Source organism: Chenopodium quinoa, unplaced genomic scaffold (assembly GCF_001683475.1).
Source record: "Chenopodium quinoa cultivar QQ74 unplaced genomic scaffold, ASM168347v1, whole genome shotgun sequence".
In the NCBI taxonomy this organism is placed as follows: domain Eukaryota; kingdom Viridiplantae; phylum Streptophyta; class Magnoliopsida; order Caryophyllales; family Amaranthaceae; genus Chenopodium; species Chenopodium quinoa.
The window spans coordinates 1,180,742-1,193,499 of record NW_018744970.1 but is presented as its reverse complement, the minus strand read 5'-3'; the positions used below and the strand labels follow the sequence as shown (position 1 = coordinate 1,193,499).

Below are 12,758 nucleotides of genomic sequence, written 5' to 3'. Positions count from 1 at the left end.
CCCTATCCATGGGGCTAATTAGCACATTATTAATCATCCATGGGGCTAATTAGCCCTAAGGGCGTCATACACATCATGGCCAATCAAAGGGGCCCATTAGCCCTATGAGGTGTGAGACACATCATCGCCCATCCAAGGGGCTCATTAGCCCTGAGGGGTGTCAGACACTTCATCGCCCATCTAAGGGGCTCATTAGCCCTAAGGGGCATCGGACACATCATCGACCATCTAAGGGACTCATTAGCCTTAAGGGGTTCATTAGCCTCATGGGGCGTCAGACACATCATTACCCATCGAAGGGGCTCCTTAGCCCTGAGGGGTGTAAGACACATCTTCGCCAATCCAAGGGGCCCATTAGCCCTAGGGGCATCAGACACGTCATCGCCCATCAAAGGGGATCATTAGCCCTAAGAGGCGTGAGATACATCTTTGCTCATCAAAGGGGCTCATTAGCCTTAAGGGGCATCAGACACATCATCGCCCATCTAAGGGGCTCATTAGCCCTGAGGGGGGTCAGACACATCATTACCCATCTAAGGGGCTCATTAGCCTTAAGGGGCGTCATACAAAACATCACCAATCCAATGGGCCCAGGGGCGTCAGACATATCATCGTCTATCCAACGGGCTCATCACAACTAAGGGGCTTGAGACACATCATCGCCCATCCAAGGGGCATTATTAGCCTTTAGGGGTGTCAGACACATCATCGCCCATTTAAGGGGCTCATTAGCCCCATGTGGCGTCAAACACATCATCGTCCGTCCAAGGGGCTCATTATCCCTAAGGGGCGTGAGGCACATCATCGCCCATCCAAGGGGCTCATTAGAACTAAGGGGCGTGAGACACATGATCGCCTTTCCAAGGGGCTCAATTGCACTAAGGAGCGTCAGACACATCATCGTCCATCCAAGGAGCTAATTAGCCTTAAGGGGCGTGAGTAACATCATTGCCCATCCAAGGGGCTCATTAGCCATGAGGGGTGTCAGACACATCATCGCCCATCTAACGGGCTCATTAGCCCTATGGGACATGCGAAACATCATCGCCCTTCTAAGGGACTCATTAGCCCTAAGGGGCATCAGACACATCATCGCCCATCCTAGAAGCTCATTATGGGTGATTCTAGCACGTATTGTTCCAAGACCCGCCTAAAAATGAGACCATAATTGTAAAAATGGCATTTTTTTCATGTTAGAGGCCTTTTTTCGCAATTTCGGTAGGCCGAATGCTTTAAAATTTTCCATGATCGCTTTTCTAAAAGGGGCTCATTAACCGTAAGGGGTGTCAGACACATCGCCCATCCAAGGGGCTCATTAGCACTAAGGGGTGTCAGACACATCATTGCCCATCCAAGAGGCTCATTAGCACTAAGGGGTGTCAGACACATCATTGCCCATGCAAGGGGCTCACTAGCCCTAAGGGGCGTCAGACACATCATCGCCCATCCAAGGGGCTCATTAGCCCAAAAGTCATCAGACACATCATCGCTTATAAAAGGGGAACATTAGCCTTTAGGGGCGTGAGATACATCATTGCCCATCCAAGGGGCTCATTTGCTTAGAAGGGCGTCAGACATATGATTACCAATCCAAGTGGCTCATTTGCCCTAAAGGGCGTCATACACATCATCGCCAATCCAAGGGGCCCATTAGCCCTAAGGGGCGTGAGACACATCATCGCCCATCCAAGGGGCTTATTAGCCCTTAGGGGCATCAGACAGATCATCGCCCATACAAGGGGCTCATTAGAACTAAGGAGGGTAAAACACATCATCGCCCTTCCATGGGACTCATTAGCCCTAGGGGCATCAGAGACATCATCGCCGATCAAAGGGGATCATTAGCTCTAAGGGGCGTGAGATACATATTTGCCCATCAAAAGGGCTCATTAGCCCTAAGAGGCGTCAGACACATCATCGCCCATCTAAGGGGCTCATTAGCCCTGAGGGGCGTCAGACACATCATTACCCATCCAAGGGGCTAATTAGCCCTAAGAGGCGTCATACACAACATCACTAATCCAATGCGCCCATTAGCCCTAAGGGGCGTGAGACACAACATCGCCTATCCAACGGGCTCATTACAACTAAGGGGCGTGAAACACATCATCGCCCATCCAAGGGGCTTAATTCGCCCTAAGGGGTGTCAGACACATCATCGTCCATCCAAGGGGCTCATTAGCCCCATGGGGCGTTAAACACATCATCGTCCGTCCAAGAGGCAAATTAGCTCTAAGGGGCATGAGGCACATCATCGCCCATCCAAGGGGCTCATTAGAACTAAGGGGCGTGAGGCACATCATCGCCCATCCAAGGGGCTCAATTTCTCTAAGGAGCGTCAGACGCATCATCGTCCATCCATGGAGCTAATTCGCCTGAAGGGGCGTGAGTCACATCATTGCCCATCCAAGGGGCTCATTAGCCATGAGGGGTGTCAGACACATCATCGCCCATCTAACGGGCTCATTAGCCCTATGGGGCATGCGACACATCATCGCCCTTCTAAGGGACTCATTAGCCCTAAGGGGCATCAGACACATCATCGCCCATCCTAGAAGCTCATTATGGGTGATTCTAGCACGTATTGTTCCAAGACCCGCCTAAAAATAAGACCGTAATTGTAAAAATGGCATTTTTGTAATGTTAGAGGCCTTTTTTCGCAATTTCGGTAGGCCGAATGCACTAAAATTTTCCATCATCGCTTATCCAGAAGGGGCTCATTAACCGTAAGGGGTGTCAGACACATCATCGCATCCACGGGGCTCATTAGCAATGAGGGGTGTCAGACACATCATAGCCCATCCAAGGGGCTCATTAGCCCTAAGTAGCGTCTGACACATCATCGCCCATCCAAGGGGCTCATTAGCCCAAGGGGCATCAGACACATCATCGCCCATAAAAGGGGAACATTAGCCTTTAGGGGCGTGAGATACATCATTCCCATCCAAGGGGATCATTTTCTAGGGGGCATCAAACATATCATTACCCATCCAAGGGGCTCTTTGCCCTAAGGGGCGTCACACAGATCATCGCCAATCCAAGGGGCCCATTAGCTTTAAGGGGCGTGAGACACATCATCGCCTAAAGGGGCTTATTAGCCCTAAGGGGCATTAGACACATCATCGTCCATACAAGGGGCTCATTAGAACTAAGGAGCGTAAGACACATCATCGCCCTTCCAAGGGACTCATTAGCCCTAGGGGCATCAGACACATCATCGCCCATCAAAGGGGATAATTAGCTCTAAGGGGCGTGAGATACATCATTACCCATCAAAGGGGCTAATTGGCCTTTAGGGGCGTGAGTCACATCATTGCCCATCCAACGGGCTGATTAACCCTCGGGGGCGTCAGACACATCATTGCCCATCCCAAAAGCTCATTACACTAGATGAAAATATGAATTGGCCACCGGTTCAAAACCCCCCTATGCCACGCCACCTGTTTTGATGGTACTAACAAGTATCACCATCGGTTAACCGGTGGCAATCAAGCCCATAAAAAGAAAAAAAAAATTGCATTTATTTCACTTAAATTGTAGTAGAAACTATATATATATGTAAAATACATAAACACACATATATATTCATCAGTATCTAGTAATTGTACACTTTTTAAAAGTGAAAAGCCTAAATTAATAACTACAATTAAACTACTCATACAACAATTCCAACTTAGAAGAACTAAATTAATCAAATTACACAAGACTAAAATTCCAACATTAAAATCAAAAAAAAATTACAATAAAAAACCAAAAAAAAAAAATTACAACATTAAAATTAAAAAATAACCCATATAACACCTAAATCAATAATCCAGCATCTTTATTCTTCGATTTAACATCTACATCTAAATCAATATACCTGCATCAAAAAAAAAAATCGATTAAATAAAATAAATAAGCTGCGAAATAATAAAAAACCAGAACAGTATGCATGGTACCCATAAATCGATTTAAATCGGTTAAATAAACCCAGAAAAAACATACAAAATTATAAACAAAACCCAGAAACTAAACAAAAACCCAGAAAAATAACCCAGAAAACTAAAACCCAAAAAAAAAAAAAAAAAAAAACCAAGAAAATAAAATTAAATAAAATTCCCAGAAATTAGTGAAAACCCGAGAATTCAATCGAACAAAATAAAAAATTCGAATTGATTTTCAAAACGAGAATGAAAAACAAAATGAGAATTAAATCGAACTAAAAAAAAAACCCAGAAAAAAAAAACCCAGAATTAAATCGAATGAACCCAGAAGGAGATCGACTTAGAATCGATTAAAATCAATTAAAAATCAAATTAAAATCGATGAAAACACTCAAAAAATCCAAAATCGACTAATTAACCCAAGAAAATCCATAATTAGTAATGAAACAAAAACCTAGAAGAAAACCCAGAAAAAAAAAAATTAAACAAAAATAAAAACAAAATCCCAGAAATAAGTTAAAAAACCGAGGAAGAAAAACAAGAAATTGATTCACGAACTCAAAAAACAAAAACCCAGAATTAATTGATTAAAATCGATTAAAAACCAAATTAAAATCGATTAAGAAACTCAAACAATTCCAAAAACGATTAATTAAACCCAACAAAATCCGATTAATTAACCATGAAAAATCGATTTTAAACACAAACCTCGTGCATGTCTTCGTGGTGCTTGTCTTTGTGGTTTATTGGTGATGGGAGACGAAGGAGAAGAGGGACAAGGAGAAGAAGGAGAAGAGCAAGAGAACAGAGCAGTCGAATTGAAAGAGAAAAAAGAGAGGGGAGAGCAGGAGAGAGAAAGAGGAGAGGGGAGAGCAGGATAGAGAAAGAACGGCTGAGAGGGAAATGAGGTAGGGTTTGGGGTTTATAAGAGGGGCGTTTTTTTTTTAATTGATTATTGCCACGGGTTCAAACCGGTGGCCTTTACCATTTATGCCACCGGTTCGGTTTGAACCCGTGGCAATGTGAATTAGCCTATCCCGCCCATTTTTTAAGCCACCGATTTTCAAAAACCAGTGGCCATAGAGCGGTGCCTTTTTGTATTGTTCTACTAGTATTATGGGGTGATTTTAGCACGTAATGTTCCAAGACACGCCAAAAAATGAGAGAGTAATCATAAAAATGGCATTTTTGTCATGTTAGAGGCCTTTTCTCGCAAATTTCGGTACGAAAAATACACAAAAATTTTCCATGATCGCTTATTTAAAAGGGGCTCATTAACCCTAAGGGGTACGTGTCAGACACATCAACGCCCATCCAAGGGGCTCATTAGCCCTGAGGGGTGTCAGACACATTATCGCCCATCCAAGGGGCTCATTAGCCCTGAGGGGTGTCAGACACATTATCGCCCATCCAAGGGGCTCATTAGCCCTAAGGGGCGTCAGACACATCATCGTCCATCCAAGGTGCTCATTAGCCCAAGGGGTATCAGACACATCATCGCCCATAAAAGAGGAACATTAGCATTTAGGGGCGTGAGATACATCATTGCCCATCCAAGGGGCTCATTAGCCCTAAGGGGCGTAAGACACATCATTACCCATCCAACGGCTCATTTGCCCTAAGGGGTGTCATACACATCATCGCCAATCTACGGGGCCCATTATCCCTAAGGGGTGTGAAACACATCATCCAAGGGGCTTATTAGCCGTAAGGGGCATCAGACACATCATCGCCCATCCAAGGGGCTCATTAGAACTAAGGGCGAGTGAGACACATCATCACCTGTCCAAGGGGCTAAATTGATCTAAGGACCATCAGACACATCATCGCCCATCAAAGGGGCTCGTTAGCCCTAGGGGCATCATACACATCATCGCCAATCAAAGGGGATCATTAGCCCTAAGGGGCATGAGATACATCATTGCCAATCAAAGGGGCTTATTAGCCTTCAGGGGCGTGAGTCTTATCATTGCCCATCCAAGGGGCTCATTAGCCCTGAGGGGTGTCAAACACATCATCGCCCATCCAAGGGGCTCATTAACCCTAAGGGGCGTCAGACACATCATCGCCCATCCCATAAGCTCTTTATGGGGTGATTCCAGCACGTATTATTCCAAGACACCCTAAAAATGAGACTGTAATCATAAAAATGGCATTTTTGTCATGTTAGAGGCCTTTTCTCGCAATTTCGGTAGGACGAATGCACTAAAATTTCCCATGATCGCTTATCAAGAAGGGGCTCATTAACCCTAAGGGGTGTTAGACACATCATCGCCCATCCAAGGGGCTCATTAGACCTGAGGGGTGTCAGACACATTATCGCCCATCCAAGGGGCTCATTAGCCCTAAGGGGCGTCAGACACATCATCGTCCATCCACGGGGCTCATTAGCCCACGGGGAATTAGACACATCATCGCCCATAAAAGAGGAACATTAGCATTTAGGGGCGTGAGATACATCATTGCCCATCCAAGGGGCTCATTAGCCCTAAGGGGCGTAAGACACATCATTACCCATCCAAGGGGATCATTAGCCCTAAGGGGCATGAGATACATCATTGCCAATCAAAGGGGCTTATTAGCCTTCAGGGGCGTGAGTCTTATCATTGCCCATCCAAGGGGCTCATTAGCCCTGAGGGGTGTCAAACACATCATCGCCCATCCAAGGGGCTCATTAACCCTAAGGGGCGTCAGACACATCATCGCCCATCCCATAAGCTCTTTATGGGGTGATTCCAGCACGTATTATTCCAAGACACCCTAAAAATGAGACTGTAATCATAAAAATGGCATTTTTGTCATGTTAGAGGCCTTTTCTCGCAATTTCGGTAGGACGAATGCACTAAAATTTCCCATGATCGCTTATCAAGAAGGGGCTCATTAACCCTAAGGGGTGTTAGACACATCATCGCCCATCCAAGGGGCTCATTAGACCTGAGGGGTGTCAGACACATTATCGCCCATCCAAGGGGCTCATTAGCCCTAAGGGGCGTCAGACACATCATCGTCCATCCACGGGGCTCATTAGCCCACGGGGAATTAGACACATCATCGCCCATAAAAGAGGAACATTAGCATTTAGGGGCGTGAGATACATCATTGCCCATCCAAGGGGCTCATTAGCCCTAAGGGGCGTAAGACACGTCATTACCCATCCAAGGGGATCATTAGCCCTAAGGGGCATGAGATACATCATTGCCAATCAAAGGGGCTTATTAGCCTTCAGGGGCGTGAGTCTTATCATTGCCCATCCAAGGGGCTCATTAGCCCTGAGGGGTGTCAAACACATCATCGCCCATCCAAGGGGCTCATTAACCCTAAGGGGCGTCAGACACATCATCGCCCATCCCATAAGCTCTTTATGGGGTGATTCCAGCACGTATTATTCCAAGACACCCTAAAAATGAGACTGTAATCATAAAAATGGCATTTTTGTCATGTTAGAGGCCTTTTCTCGCAATTTCGGTAGGACGAATGCACTAAAATTTCCCATGATCGCTTATCAAGAAGGGGCTCATTAACCCTAAGGGGTGTTAGACACATCATCGCCCATCCAAGGGGCTCATTAGACCTGAGGGGTGTCAGACACATTATCGCCCATCCAAGGGGCTCATTAGCCCTAAGGGGCGTCAGACACATCATCGTCCATCCACGGGGCTCATTAGCCCACGGGGAATTAGACACATCATCGCCCATAAAAGAGGAACATTAGCATTTAGGGGCGTGAGATACATCATTGCCCATCCAAGGGGCTCATTAGCCCTAAGGGGCGTAAGACACATCATTACCCATCCAAGGGGATCATTAGCCCTAAGGGGCATGAGATACATCATTGCCAATCAAAGGGGCTTATTAGCCTTCAGGGGCGTGAGTCTTATCATTGCCCATCCAAGGGGCTCATTAGCCCTGAGGGGTGTCAAACACATCATCGCCCATCCAAGGGGCTCATTAACCCTAAGGGGCGTCAGACACATCATCGCCCATCCCATAAGCTCTTTATGGGGTGATTCCAGCACGTATTATTCCAAGACACCCTAAAAATGAGACTGTAATCATAAAAATGGCATTTTTGTCATGTTAGAGGCCTTTTCTCGCAATTTCGGTAGGACGAATGCACTAAAATTTCCCATGATCGCTTATCAAGAAGGGGCTCATTAACCCTAAGGGGTGTTAGACACATCATCGCCCATCCAAGGGGCTCATTAGACCTGAGGGGTGTCAGACACATTATCGCCCATCCAAGGGGCTCATTAGCCCTAAGGGGCGTCAGACACATCATCGTCCATCCACGGGGCTCATTAGCCCACGGGGAATTAGACACATCATCGCCCATAAAAGAGGAACATTAGCATTTAGGGGCGTGAGATACATCATTGCCCATCCAAGGGGCTCATTAGCCCTAAGGGGCGTAAGACACATCATTACCCATCCAAGGGCTCATTTGCCCTAAGGGGTGTCATACACATCATCGCCAATCTACGGGGCCCATTATCCCTAAGGGGTGTGAAACACATCATCTAAGGGGCTTATTAGCCGTAAGGAGCATCAGACACATCATCGCCCATCCAAAGGGCTCATTAGAACTAAGGGCGAGTGAGACACATCATCGTCTGTCCAAGGGGCTAAATTGCTCTAAGGACCATCAGACACATCATCGCCCATCAAAGGGGCTCATTAGCCCGAGGGGCATCATACACATCATCGCCAATCAAAGGGGATCATTAGCCCTAAGGGGCATGAGATACATCATTGCCAATCAAAGGGGCTTATTAGCCTTCAGGGGTGTGAGTCTTATCATTGCCCATCCAAGGGGCTCATTAGCCCTGAGGGGTGTTAGACATATCATCGCCCATCCAAGGGGCTCATTAACCCTAAGGGGCGTCAGACACATCATCGCCCATCCCAGAAGCTCTTTATGGGGTGATTCCAGCACGTATTGTTCCAAGACACGCCTAAAAATGAGACAGTAATCATAAAAATGGCATTTTTGTCATGTTAGAGGCCTTTTCTCGCAATTTCGGTAGGACGAATGCACTAAAATTTCCCATGATCTCTTATTTAGAAGGGGCTCATTAACCCTAAGGGGTGTTAGACATATCATCGCCCATCCAAGGGGATCATTAGCCCTAAGGGGTGTTTGACACATCATCGCCCATCCAAGGGGCTCATTAGCCCTAAGGGGCGTCAGACACATCATCACCCAACCAATAGGATCATTAGCCCAAGGGCATAAGACACATCATCGCCCGTAAAAGGGGAACATTAGCCTTTAGGGGCGTGATATACATCATTGCCCATCCAAGGGGCTCATTAGCTTAGAGGGGCGTCAGACATATCATTACCTATCCAGGGAGCTCATTTTCCCTAAGGGGCGTCATACACATCATTGTCGATCCAAGGGGCCCTTTAGCCCTAAGGGGCGTGAGACACATCATCGCCCATCTAAGGGGCTCATTAGCCCTAAAGGGCATCTGACACATCATTGCCCATACAAGGGGCTCATTAGAACTAAGGGGCGTGAGACACATCATCGCCTATTTAAGGGGCTCAGTTGCTCTAACGAGCGTAAGACAAATCATCGCCCATCAAAGGGGGTCATTAGCCTTCAGGGGCGTGAGTCTTGTCATTGCCCATCCAAGGGGCTCATTAGCCATGAGGGGTGTTAAACACATCATCGCCCATCCAGGTGGCTCATTAACCCTAAGGAGCGTCAGGCACATCATCGCCCATCCAAGAAGCTCATTATGGGGTGATTCCAGCACGTATTGTTCCAAGATACGCCTAAAAATGAGAAAGTAATCTTAAAAATGACATATTTTTTTATGTTAGAGGCCTTTTCTCGCAATTTCGGTAGGACGAATGCACTAAAATTTCCCATGATCGCTTATCTAGAAGGAGCTCATTATCCCTAAGGGGTGTCAGACACATCATCGCTTATCCAAGGGGCTCATTAGCCTTGAGGAGTGTTAGCCACATCATCGCCCATCCAAGGGGCTCATTAGCCCTAAGGGGCGTCAAACACTTCATTGCCCATCCAAGGGGCTCATTAGCCTAAGGGGCATTAGACACATCATCGCCCATAAAAGAAGAACATTAGCCTTTAGGGGCGTGAGATACATCATCACCCATCCAAGGGGCTCATTTTCCCTAAGGGGCGTCAGATACTTCATTGCCCATCCAAGGGGCTCATTAGCCCAAGGGGCATTAGACACATCATCGCCCGTAAAAGAAGAACATTAGCCTTTAGGGGCGTGAGATACATCATTGCCCATCCAAGGGGCTCATTAGTCCTGAGGGGCATCAGAATGATCATCCCTCATCCAAGGGGCTCATTAGAACTAAGGAGCGTTAGACACATCATCGCCCATCAAAGAGGCTCATAGCCCAAGGGGCATTAGACACATCATCGCCCATAAAAGGGGAACATTAGCCTTTAAGGGCGTGAGATACATCATTGCCCATTGATAAGTGGCATTTATGCCACTATTTAGGTCCTCTAATTGCGGTATTTTTCTACGTTTGTCCCTTGTTTGTACCCCTTTTGCTCCGTTTCTCCCTTTATTATGTTTTTGTGCTTTTCCTCGTGTTTTGTAGGCTTTTGGAGTTGATTTTAATAGAATGAAGAGCTTGGAGAATTGGGGTTCATTTGAAGAGCTACAAAGGAAGTTAAGGAGCAAGCAAGCAAGGCCATACGGACAGCGCGGGTCGTGCTTTCAGAATGGCGCGGGCGCGCCAAACCAAGCGCGGGCGTGCCTAACATTGGGGTTGAAAATATTGAAGGAGGCAGAATGTAGGCGCGATTTGGGCGCGGCTTAGGCGCGGGCGCGCCTAAGATAGGCGCGGGCGCTCCTAAGATAGGCGCGGGCGCTCAAGGGCCTGAACTCCAAAACTAACCTTTGTTCACTCTTTTAGCCATAACGTTTTATCTACAAATTGGATTGAGGTGATTCAAGTTGCATTGGAAACTAGACTTAAAGAGCTTTCCAACGGTAGGTTGCACGCCCATAGAAGACTCCTAGAACAGAAGTTATGGCCGTTTGAAAATGAATGTCGCTGTCAGGCCAATCCCAGTGCGCGGGCGCGCAGGCAAATATCGCGGGCGCGCACGAGCAGCTACGGGTCTTTTAAACGCTTCTTCCTCTCCTCTTTTTATAAGTTTGGATGGTGGGTTTCTTTGGGGTTTTCTCTCTCCTCTTTGAGGGGTTAAACCCTAACATCTCTCCATCAATCTTCACATGAATTAGGCTTAGATTTAGTTTTAATCTTTGTTTTTATACTTTGCAATGTAGATTAAGAGTAATTTAGGGTATTTTAGAGAGAGAAAGTGAAGAGCTTCAATGGTGGATTGAAGAAGATGAAGATGCAAAGTGACATTGTTTTGGATTCCTTTTCAATACTTCAATGAGCATTCTAAACTCTATCTCATTTATTGTTCTTTCTTAATTTCTTGCTTGATTAGAGTAGTTGTTTAGTTTAATTGCTTCTCTTTGTTCTTCTTGTTGGGTTTTGTGTTAGTTTTTCATGATTAGTGAGTAATTCCCTTTACTAAGGGATTGGTGATAGCATGTGGTGAATCTTGAATGTATTAGGCTAGACAAATGTTGGTTATATGTGATTAAATATACCTTGTAACCATGTTTTACTAATTACTCCATGTGAATGGCCAATCATGTGTTGTAATTGGGTGGATTGAACTAAGTTATGACGATAGTGTAACTTAGGGATATCCATTAGGTGATCGATTCTATGCAAAAACCTTAACTTTCACAGCTTATGACGATAGTATGAGCATGTGTTAAGTTGGGAAAGCCTTTGACCCCGATAGGTGGTTAGATGGTATTGTTGGTATTGCCTTATATGAGATATTTGGTTTGCATGTAAACTCATTTCCATTGCCTAACTTTACTGAAGATCATTGTCATGTTTGACCCTCTCCCTTGGTGTTAGTTTAACTTAATATAAATCTCATTTTTGTTTATTGTTCTATCCATCCTATCTCTTTGACCTAGCTTAATTGGTGGTGGTGTTGATAGTGTTTATGTTGTCTCCGTGGTTCGACCCTCTACTTACCACTAAACTTGTTTAGTGTAGGTGTAGGTTTATAAATATTGTTTGGTTGAGGGTAGTTAGTCCAACGACCTAATTATCCTTCACCAAAATGGCGCCGTTGCCGGGGACGGCTTCCATTATTGTTGTATTACCTTATTGAGTCTAGGTCTTTGCGAATATTTTCTTTTCTTTTTGTTTATTTTTTTGTTTAAAAAAAAGGAAAAAAAAGGGGAAATTCCAAAAATATTTGAGCTTTCTTATTTGGTTGCTATTTGTTTTGCCTCATTGAGTCATGGATCAATTTGTCCAAAATGAAATGTCATGTCCTTCTTTGCCTCAATTTGAATATGAGCCCTTTTGGGTATACTTTAATAGGTTTGAAGACTTCTCTAATTACCTTGGTTGTACTTTAAGGGAGTCTTGTGAGATAATTTATTGGGGTTTGAATGAGTACACTAGGGGGGTGGTTGAAAACAAATTTAATGGTGAATTTCGAGCCACATCTTCGGATGAGGCTTGGGATTTCTATTTGTGGTTTGCTCGGGATAGCAATGAGCAAGATAATTATGATAATTGTCGTGATTTTTCTAACTCTTGCATAAACTCTAATGATGATTCTTATGTTCCCCATGATGATCCCTTGATGCATGATGGCAACCCTTCCCTTTTGTATGCTAATTGTAATGAGATGCATCCCAATGTTGATAATGTTCATGATATTTTTCAATGTTCATCAATTATGTGCATGAATTCCAATGATGCTTCACACACCCAAAATTCTCA

At 45.2% G+C, this 12,758-nt stretch overlaps 1 long non-coding RNA gene across 1 annotated transcript; it reads right to left on the bottom strand.

Annotated features, from left to right (window-relative positions):
- Positions 1 to 3,553: 3,553 nt before the first annotated feature.
- LOC110706460 lies at positions 3,554 to 4,944 on the bottom strand. Its single transcript, XR_002508345.1, has 2 exons — positions 4,635 to 4,944; positions 3,554 to 3,862 (listed from the first exon to the last, which is right to left on the bottom strand). It is a non-coding gene; the product is annotated as an uncharacterized LOC110706460 (long non-coding RNA).
- Between the last annotated feature and the right edge of the window lie 7,814 nt (positions 4,945 to 12,758).